We start from the raw sequence: 11,679 nt of genomic DNA, 5'->3' as shown, positions 1-11,679 counted from the left end.
CACACCAATAGGAAAAAACTGTCTGTTTGCGAAAAAGTTCTTGGGCCCATATGTTTACGGGGTAGCGTAGATTTTGAAATTCTAATCTGACAGTTAACCTCTAATCGTACATTTTGTTCTGCAACGCCAATTTACTCTTTCAGTTCATTTATTTATTGCACCTGTCAATTCTTTAATTACCTTGATTTTGTAAATAGAACTATTAATATTTATGGCTCGGTTTGTCTTATGATTTAATTATTTCACCTTTGCTTAATTGTGCCAGTGGTGATCAGAGTCGCGTTGAATTTATATAAAAAAGTGGCTTTGAGCATCTCTAGGAGATTGTTTTAAAAAATCTCTAGCTAGAAGACTCTTGAAATTATTCTATGTGAATTGTAAGACTGAAGTATATGGAAAAGAGAAACTTTCGACTTTCTTGCAAAGTAAGAGTCATGTCTACATTGACCTACTCGGGTCATCGCATCTCGCACGGAACGTTTAATTTCTGACTCAACATTTTTCCTTTTCATTCCTTTTGCTTGCGCTTGTGCTTGCGTTTGCGTAGCAGCAAGTGAAAACGAAATACCGCTCAGGCATAACACAAGCACAAGGATATTTACCACACCTGGTTGTGTTTGGCCAGTGAAACACTGGATCTAGATTACCTCACGCCTAAACAGTTCGGACTGTTCGGATGATTTTGCTTGTGCTCGTTTTTGCGTCGAATTTCGTTTTCGCTTGGGTAATCCCTATTGCTTACGCTTGTGCTTGCGTCTCTAGTGAAAACCAGGTTTAATTTAATTTGTGACCTAAATTCAATTCTAGGCTAGCTGTCAGCACTATGGTTGATGACAAACCTCAAAGTGTACAAATGCAGACAGAGTATGGAAGCAATCAGGAAAATAATTGAAACGAAAATAACTTTAGAGCAATGGAATGATATTTATCGTTCAAGTTTACCCTTGCCTCAGATTTACTTGGAACAAAATTCTAATGACTTAAAGATCCTCCACTTTATGCGAAGAGGCCGTCGACTTAGGCGGCAGACATCACCATGGAAGCGACATTCAGCGGAAGATAAATGATGATCGTCAGTCGCTGAATCATTTAACATGAAAAATAGGTTAGTCGGAAATTCCTAAAAGGCTAATTGCAAGTGCAGGGTCGCTGTATCCTTCGAGAAAAGAAGACCGCCTACAACGTTCCCACTTTAACTAAGATTATAACCTGAAATTACAGAATGCTTTTGTATGCGGAATTCTGGAGCAACATTAGCATTTAAGAGATGGATTTAGCATTGTCATTTGAAATGGAGATCAAGAGAAAAGTGTCGGCAGTGTAAAGAGGTTGATTATTTGAAGGGAAACGAAATATCGTTCAGCGAAAAAGCTGCCGCTTTCAATAAATCATGTTTGGTACTCTTAATTTGAAAATCTAAAGTTCCAAACATTTGGTAAATACTATGTAACCATGTACCAATCGGCACGAAGGGGACAGTTACAGTTACATGAAAATCATGATAACAAAATGGGTAAACTGTTTGTTTCTAGAAGGGGTGTTGGCCCGCTAACAGATAATTAGTATTTCAAGGTTAGCAGAAACCTTGGTAATTTTCTAATTAACGAAATTGGGCTAATCTCTCTCTTAATATTTATAGTTCATGAATCAAACAGGAAGTGGAAACTCCTCTTGTAATCCTTGATTCGTCCAAAGAGCCTTTTACGGTAGCCGGTCAAGGACTCGTTTATATAGATCTTGTTACTTCGAGAGATGGATTCCTATTTCAGTTTGTAAAGAAGGCAAATGTCGAATATTCTTTCCAACAAGATGTTTGCGTTTCTTAAATACTTCTTCTCTCTTGTCCCTTTGGAGAAATTTTTTCCTTATTTTAATTAATGAATTTTTTGTAATAGTGTGCGATAGTGAAATATGTCTGTAAATAGTGTCAAATAATAAAATCTGAAAATCTGAAATCTGAAACCATGAAATTCAAAATGAAAGCGGCAAACAACTTCTTTGAAGAAAATTAGTGATAGAAACCAAACCTCCAGTTAATAAATACAGTTTCAATTTGTAAAATGTACGGGAATCTTAGTATAGGACCATTAACCTTCAAGCAGTGCTTCCCGTGAGGCTTTAAATTTTTGATCATAAATCTAGAAAGACATTTTTGTACAAAACATTACACAGCTGGGCGACAAGATGTGATATTCTAATATTACTCACGATTTAGTGTGGGGACACTTTACTATCCGCAGAAATTAACGTGAAACTGACCGACATTCAGCACAAGGTGAATGATAATCTTGCGTGAAGTCAGTAAAATATAACATTTGAAAGTGATTTATTTCATGTGGAAATTAGAGCAAATGGATTAGAAATTTCAAGCAGTCCATTTTGTTTGCATTTGAAGGGTCACTGCATCAATCAAGTAACGGAAACATTTCAAAGCGTCAACAATAGTTGTGACTTTCAACTAAGCGTGCAAATGGAAGTAGCAAACACTTTACTTATGAAAATTCTCCCGAACTTTTTGGAAAATTGCTTGTCTGTGTGAAAGGTTTTGTGTGGTACAGAGTGTGCAAATTTCGAAATTCTACTGTAAGATATGTGTATGTCATGTTTTCCGCCATTGAAAATAATTTATTTTTTGTGGTTGTTTATGTAACTCATCTTAAATTATTTTTTTTACACCTGTCAATTTAATTATCTTCATTTAGTAAATTGCGCTAATAACATTTAAGGTTCCCGTAACCAAACAGCTGCGGCAATGGATTAGGTTGTTTTCCCCAACTTCGGCCTCTTTTTAAACTGTCCAGTTTTAGTTTTTCGTGGTAAATTTTCCCGCCTTTCAATTACTCCGGAATCTTTTCGCGAATGGCTGTGAAGTTAATACTGCAGGAGGAAATTACTTCACTGTGGCGTCTCACGGCTTTAGCAGGTTTCTGGTGGGTTTGTTCGACTTTTTCTGACCCCGTCACTTCGATAAATAAAGATTCAATGCTGTTTTTTCAGATGGAGTTGGAGCAAAGTACCACCTTGAGTCGAACAGTCTATACATACGTTAACTATCACCTTCCTAACATTTTTCTACTTAGTAAATATGCTATTTTAAGCTGTTCTCAGTTAAGAAGGCGATTTTGGAAAATCGCCATGCAAATTAATGAAAGGATTAAATGCTCTCGATAGCTAAACATGGTTATGGCCTGTATTGCTGGGAGCCATGCACCAATTTTCCGATTTTTTTTCTCTCAAGCTTAAGGCCTGGGTCACAATAACATGAATTAATAGAAGACGTGATTACTTTGCGACTGTTTTCCGGAAGTTTCGTCGAAACTACTAACTGAGATTCCTGAACGCTAGACAAGGCCCTGTTGACAGAATACAACTCCTTTATACGGGTACAGCCAGAAAAAGTTTTGCAGACTTCCCTTCATGGCATGGGATTCCAAATTATAACAGTACTGCGAGGTAGCAATTACCTTTTTACCAATTCCCAGTCGTGGTTCTTTGCCAATCTAGAAACCGTCAGAGAGTGATTTAAATAAGAATCCAAATTTGGTGATCGAATGATAAAACAATTATTGAACTCGGCTATCGCAAAATATCGTTATTTATCAGCCTTCGGCTTTCGCAAATAATTGATCTGCTGTCCACTGACAAATCAAGATATTTTGCTCAACTTCGTCCAATTATTGTTAAATGTGTGGATGAGGAGGAAAAATATAACCCTTGTTGGTGATTTTAATTCTGATATGCTGTCTAGGCCAGCTAATAGAGAGAACGAATATGGAAAACGCCAAAAAAGGATTTTAAAGGGCTGACGAAAGATTCAAGTTTTGTACTTCTAATCAATTAAAAAAAAAACAAAAAAACTTCGCATTTCATTAGTCTCTATTAATTTTTACTGATATTTTGATGGTTTATATCTATCTATTTTGTTTTGTTTTGTATATTTAATCTTGTACCAAGTTTATGATATATATGTGTACCAATGTATTTGTTGTGCCTCTTTCCTGACTCTTACATTTTTAATTATTATAATTACGGTCACCCAACTAGTTTAGCTTTTTAGTTATTTTGGGTGTCCCACTACTGTATGTACTGTACTGTTTATTTATTTATTTACAATTACAATCTTGTAAATTCTTTTAGTTGTTTACAGTAGTAGAAATAAACTGTTGTTGTTGTTGTTGTTGTTGTTGTGGACCAAGGAACACCATAAATTGTCCAACCGGTATTACTGCTAACTCGTAGTCACTTCATCGACCTTGTGATAAGAAGTTAACCTTTTAAAACTCATACGTCTGGTTCTATTGACTTGGGCATCTCTCTTAGCTGTCTTGAAAGATGATTTCCAGTCCGTACTGCGCACTGTCGAGAGTTTGTTTTCTTTTTTTGTTTTGTTTCATGTAAGACGTCACAAAATGTAAACGTTTCGCAACTACTTACATAAGAGTAAATTGAAAGTTTCTTGCCAACCGCCATTATGGATGCCAAGCTTTATGCTTCGCTCTTTCTCAAATCACTTGATGAAACAACTTCGCAGCTGTAAAAATCAATGAAGCTGTTGGAAAAAGAATTTGAAAGGCCTCAAAGATAGGGTATGTGGTTGGTAACGAATAACATCGATTCACATTCCATCGAGTGAAACTTTTTATGAAAATTAGGGTTCTGAGACTGCGCAGGAAGGACTGGAAATCATCTTTAACGTATCCAGGAGTAATGCAATCTTAGCAAAGAACCATGAGTCGCAGGATATTAAGAAATTTAGGAGCGACTTTGATCAAGCTCCCTGGTATTTAACTGGATTATTCGACGATATATATCGACGACAACGTGGCTTTTTGGCAATAGTTGTATTTAAGCGATAGAGCACTTTTTCCGTGTTTACATAGCCTCATCTAAACACTAGGAGGGTTGCGAGAATTCGAGACAGTTGTGCAAACCCGAGACGTAGTCGAGTGTTTGCATAATTTTCGAGAATTCGTCCAGCCCCCCGAGTGCTTAGATGAGGCTTTTTAAACACGGAAAAAGTGCTCTATTACTTTTATAAAATAATTCTGAAAAAAAAGTGAGAATCTAAAACGTCACAACAGTGTTTACATACTCTCATATAAACAGACCTATCCACCAATGAGCGCGCGCGTAGTAACTCAGTTATTTTATATTATTATATATGTTACACTCCCACCTTCTTTCAAGAGATGTCTTCAAGAGATGTCTTTCAAGAGATGTCAAGGTTAAGTCTGTTGACGAGCCAAGTGGCCCATCAGGCCGAAGAAATCTCCCGGTTCCCGTAGCACGAAGCGACTAGGAGTATTTCTACTCCTTCCCCCTCTGGATGGGATGATAGTCCACTAGTCCATCAGGCAGGGTTACCGCCAGCATTACGTTCGCCGGTATCTATTTATACCCGTGGGTGGAGAGAGGCACTGTGAGAGCAAAGTGTCTTGCACAAGTACACTGACCGCTCGATCCGGAGACGAGCTCACTAACCACGAGGCCACCGCGTCCCCCAAGAGAGATGTCAAGATCAGAGATAAATATCTTCCTTGGATCAACACCTTCTATCAGAAAGAAAATGAATAGGACATATAAACTCCTGAAGGGCGCAAAGTTATCAGGTGTTCCTAAAAATTGGAAGCTGTCTAAAGAGACTACTAAAAAGAGCTGGGGCTGCTTACTGACAAAATAAAATGACTGGCAAAAATAGATAAATGACTTTATTTAAGTGTCGAAGTGTTTAGTACTGCTGTACTAATTGTGGACACTGAAATAGGCAAACAAATATTGTAAATTAAACAGAAACTTGTTAAAAATCCCCACTGGCGGGACTCTAACCAGTTAGCTATTTACAAGCGTGGAGGAGTTGAATCTGGGACCACCAAATACAAACCCATCTAGTGGCAGGGGGGAGGATTTGAAATCGGGACCGGATTAGAAATCCAGCGCCCTAACCACTAGGCCACGCCGCCTCCACTTCAGGAAGCATCCAAACCAAATGAAGTTTGGAGATTGACAAATGAAGTTCTCAGAAACATAAAGTCAAAGACATGGGTCCAATCTATAGTCCCAATTAGTAGATGTTAACGACGATCTTTCAGACCTAGTTACATCTCTCTTAGTTTCACAATTGTCTTACCTCGCTTCACTTGTTTCCCTTTTTTCCACGATGGATGAAGGCCGCTGCAGATCTAAGCGATCTAAGGAGCTGTTGCATGTATCAAGCGTGGGAACAGACAAAGCCTCTTTTAACATAACCACACTGGGTGTTCCATGAATAGAATATAGAGCAGTATCGGTTAGATTGCAAGATGCCGATCTTTCCAAACGTTGCATGCGTTTTCCTAATTTGGGAAGCTCTAAAGACGTAATTGAATCCTCTCGCCTGAAAAATTGAGCGGCACCAACGGCTGACTGTATTGCTTGAGGTTTTTTCATCCCTAACAGTTCTCGAATAGCCCTTCCGAAACGGTGGTCTCTATAACAGTAGAGCAGTGGATTAAATAGAGAGTTGAACTGCGCTAATATCTGTGTAAACCGGGTAGCAGCATTTGTAAGGAAGAAAGGCACAACATTTCCTAAGATACCAAAAACAAATATGGGGATAAACGAGGATATAAACGCAGCGGTTAGCAAACCAGTTGTCCTGGCAACCTTAGTCTCCAGTTTTCTTTTAACTAGGACGTCGATTTGAGAGATTTCGTTTAGTTTCCGATGGCGTATTCCAAGGTAAATCTTACAATGAAAGAATGCAACGAGATATAAACAAGCAGAGTCTACAGCAATCCACCTGGAGAAAACGCTGTTAAAAGTTCTACGATCCTCAACGACCACTCTCGTTATAAAGTTTGCAACGACTGGGAAGACTCCCGAAAGCCAGGTACCTATCGCAATCCTTTTGAGGTGGCCATTTGTGACGATAAGCTTTTAGTCCATCCATTTCTTCACCGCCACGTGCCTCTCCCAAGCAATGGTAGTCAAGTAATGAACGGTAGTCGAGAAGAGAAAAGGGAAGAAGAAAACATTCGCCGAATATAACATACATGCATACTGAAAGGAAACTTGACTTAATATAAAGAAATCAACAGTGGCAGATGTCGGCATAACTATAACGCCAACTGGAAGATCCGTAACGGCCAGGCCTGACAACAAAATGTTTGAGGGTTTTTGCAGCTCTTTCCTTTGCTTTATAGCCAGGATTACTAATGCGTTCAAAATAACGGTGGAGTGTGATGCAATGACCTTTATAAGGCCTGTAATTAAGTTAAACGTTGAGCCACTGACTTCCCATGATATGTTCGGTGCGTACCTGCAATAAAATGTCCACCTGGATGAACTGTTGGTTGTTTCGTTGTTATTCAGCTCCATGCTGTACATGAAGAATATCTCTTGTTTAGATGCAGGAGCAGCTAAACAACCAACCAACGTCTGTCGATCACATATGGTCTTCAGCCTTTCAGCTTTTTTAAGGCCTGTCTGCCTATTCCTTCGATCCGTCCTATGACTAAAGAGTGTATAATTATCTCTAAAATAGGCTTATGTTTTCTGACCTATAATCAATCTCACTAAGCTGTCTTTCTTACTTAAATTTACACCATATTCCAAAGAAACTCATGACCAGTTGTCAATGAAACGACTCGAGAAAAAGGCAAACAAAGATACAGATGATGTATTTTGCCACACAGATTTTTTTGAGAGCCTAAGTTCTACTAACTGTTTGCCCTAGGTTTTTGATCGCTCAGCCTCTTATAATAAGAGTGTAATTAGCATTAGGCTTTCAGATAGGAGATAGTCTACACCGTGCACTATTCCGATCTTCGTTCTCTTTTGTTGAGAGTAAATTTAATCAATATTTTGGAATTAAAGAGTATAGTGGTGTGATCATGATTGTCAAGAAACTTGTTCATAAAACTTGAGAGGCCTGAAGCTTTTTTGATGAAGTAAGGAAAATTCTCTTGCCTGTTTCAGTTCAAAGTTCTGGGCGTCTCTTACAATACGGTATATTAAGCGTTTTAACTCCAAGGAAAAAAAAATCGAAACTATAAACTAGACTTCTCTTCAAGCAGAATCATTTTAATTTGCCAGGTGCCAAAAGTCGAAGAAATGAGTAAAATCTTTCTTGGTATTTCTTGTCTAAAATCACGACTAAGAAATGTGACCAAAACGAAAAATAGATTAATTCGGGACACCTTAATTTCAATTCAGAAGAAGAAACCTCTAGAACATTGAACTACATTTTGTCAATCGAAATTACTTTTCCTGAGATTCTCGATAAGAAATTGCTTCGTCCATGTTCTAGAAATGGGTTGTATACAGCAGGCCAAAAAATGGTATGTATTGTGATTTAATATTAGAAAGAAACAGAAAACATCTACCGTGTTTCTATCGAGTTATTGGGCTTCATAAACTACATTACCGTCTGTTATCCACGCTTAATTAAAGGAAAATCGGCTTCAAAATATTAACACATTTCAATTATCAGTCAAAATTGTTTTACCTACGATTCTCGAAGTTAAACTTCAGTGACTGAGCTTTAAAAATGGACCAATTTCTTGAAAAGAACTGTCGACCTAGCCAGAAATTCACATTCTGTGCAAGTGAGAGGGGAACAGTTCTACTTTTGTTCTTAATGTTGTTAACGCGTGTCGCTGAATCATTTTATCATAACAACTCGGAAATGTCAAATAGCCCATTGTTTCAAGAGTAACAGTGTCCTTCAATTAAAATCTTTTAAACCCTATGTACCATTTTGAATTAAGTGCACACCTGGAAAGTACCAAGAACTTTCACTGTAAAAATTGCCCAGAAAAATTGGGAAAACTGCTCGTTGGTTGCGCTTCTTCTTTTTGATAGAAGTGCGATCAAGTGCGTAAAAATAGAACAGTAACAATCGGTACAAGGATACTAAATCAGACATTCAATTTCAAGAAAAGAAATGCTTTAAAGCATTGAAATAATATTTGCCATTTAAAATTTGGTCTTGCTTCAGATTTGCGGAAGCAAGATACAATGATTGCCCTCAAATAATTGTTCTTTATCTTATTAGGAGTTAATGATTTCACAAGAAGCTCATTCTGTTCTTATATAGTGATACGTCAAGAATATTTGTTACTTTATCATTTGAATGGAAACTAGTAAGATTAAAAAGAATCAGATATTCCAAGCTTACCATTATTTGAAGGTTAGATGAATTCTTCCATTCAATGGTCAGGCAGGTCAAAAATCGCTACTTTAAATTAAGTTCACAATTAGAAATGCCAAAGGGGGATGGCGATCCTTGAGGCAATAACCTTTACACTTATGCAGTGTGCAATATTTCGGAATTTTTCGGTAACCGCAGATGTTTAGACATTACGTGCTATTCCACTGTTTAAAAGTTGCTTTTGATTCATTTATTACATTAGATATTTTTCATTTTTTACCATTCCTTTCTTAAATCAACTTCATTTAGGAAATCGTACTCTTAGCACTTATTTATACAACTGTTCACGCAAACAAGCATCGACTGACAATCACAAACCTTGAAGGGACTAAACGCGAAACCAAATAAAATATGCCGTAATAATATGAATTCATTAAAGGAATCAGTCTTACCAAAAAGAGTTTCAACTGGGTGTTTATTTTGGGATGGAAGTCAAGAAATTTATCTTTCTTTCTGTATATCTATAAATTTTAACACGTTTTTCACAATACTGGTCGGCTGTGTTATGTATTATATGGAATATTGTTACTATTTGCGTTGTATTCCTCGAAACTCGAGTTCAGCGGCTCTCCTTGCTTAACATCACGAACTGTTTTTCACACTGTATTCACAATAAACTTCTCTTACTTCAGCATTTGCGAAAAAATAACTGGCTTGTCCTTAACAATTTTTTCGCCATACCTAGGCAAAATTAAAAATGCATTTAAATGGAAAAGTGACCTCGCGGGTGCTAATACGAATGCCTCTAAATATATCCGCTTTCATCTTATCGAGATGCAAATTCTGTCTTCTTGTCGCCTCTAGAAGGAAAAGAGAAGATATGTTTAGCACCTTAATGTGAAGTGAGAACATAAAGGAAAATATAAGAAGTGAAAAACAATACTAATAAGTAACTTCTTCGAAAAACATTTTAGGATAAAACTAGAGATAAAAATCGACGTTTCGATCTGTCTGAGATCATTTTCATTTTTTCCATTTTTTTTAAACTTGAAAATTATCTCGCAGAGTTCGAAACGTCGTTTTTATCTCTTGTTCTTACCCAAAAACAAGACTGAAGCATAGTTACAATGAAGTCGTTTCCCTGGCAACGTTTGACAGTTCCTAGACTGAAAACCCCGTACCGATATATAGCGAGCAATAATTGAAGGATAGACCGAAAATAAATGGTTCACTTCCTCCACTGTCTCTTAAAACAAAAAAACAATGTTAACAAGAACAAACGAACCGATTGTGATGTGGCTTCGAAACCCTTGCCCGAAGCTATGTTTTTTTTAACCGCCTTGCCAACGAGGAGGGGTGAATAGGGGTACGCAAATCCGCCGATCCGTGCCATTTTTTCGCCAAATCCGTCGATCCGCCAATATTTTTGTTCAACTCCGGAACCGCATTGCTTGAAAAATGTCTGTGGCGTATTTTCACTCCAACAGTTTGTAGATGGTTGTTTTTAGTTTCCCTTATTTCCTTGGGTGGGTGGGTACTCCTTCATATGAACCTTAAAAGTATGTGCAGCACTAAATAGCATGGGTTTTGAGTCCTTTTATCTGAAATAGGTTATACATTTCGACCATTTTGGTGTGCAATAGGGTATAGTTTGCACACACTGGTTATAGAATTAGGTATTTTAGAGTGGTGTGGAAAGTAATAAGGCACTGAATTATTTTGGTTTCGGTTTTATTACGGTCTGATATCGGCTGAGTAGTCTAAATGGTAAGTAATTGGTTTGGTTTTGGTTTTACGACATTCAGCTGAAAACCACTCCATCCCTGTCATTTATCCCTTGATCGAGAAGTGAGGTATAATTATAAACATGAGGTATTCGAAGCCCTTTTCAAATGTTAACCGAAAGAGAAGCAGTTCAGTCTAGGTCCGAGATAAGGTATCGATTTTTCGGTCAGGTCTGAAATAGGGAAGGAAATAATCGTTTATTTTGAGCTTCCAACATTATCTAAAGCACCGTTAAAATGCACACCATGTGGAGACCTTTTCTACGATGTCTTGCTTTTCGATTTCTTTTAAATCAAACAAGAAAATTAGGCTCACCTCTCGATTTATCATGCTGAACTTAGTAAGTATGCGAAATCACATAAAGAGCCGTTGCAAGCACATGAAAATATGGGAACCAAAACTTGCCAAATTATATAACGAAATGTATGGCCGGGGACAATGCTTACCCTCTAGCATTCATGGATTTTGCAAAAAATTGGCAGGTCTGCAGGCACACATTTTCATGAGTTTATAACAGAGACTCTCAAATCGATTTATTGTGGTGGGTTTTGTTTACATAAAAAATATGAAAGGCTGTTGTATTATGCGGAAGGAATAGTGTACCTAGACACAAGTTTCTCTTCCATAAAAACTGCTTCCGGACTTTTTCGGAAGTTTTTTGACACCCGTAGACAATTAACAATTATTTACCGAAGTGGAGGTAAATATCTACCACTTTCACCGACACTGAGGTGAATAATTGTTTTAGTATATACCACTCAAGC

General features: G+C 37.4%; 1 pseudogene; it reads right to left on the bottom strand.

Annotated features, from left to right (window-relative positions):
- Positions 1-5,904: 5,904 nt before the first annotated feature.
- On the bottom strand, positions 5,905-7,595 carry LOC145493127 (trace amine-associated receptor 13c-like; annotated as a pseudogene).
- Positions 7,596-11,679: the final 4,084 nt, after the last annotated feature.

This window comes from Orbicella franksi, chromosome 7 (genome assembly GCF_964199315.1).
Source record: "Orbicella franksi chromosome 7, jaOrbFran1.1, whole genome shotgun sequence".
NCBI classification, from domain to species: Eukaryota; Metazoa; Cnidaria; class Anthozoa; order Scleractinia; family Merulinidae; genus Orbicella; species Orbicella franksi.
This window is presented reverse-complemented; position numbering and strand designations above follow the sequence as displayed.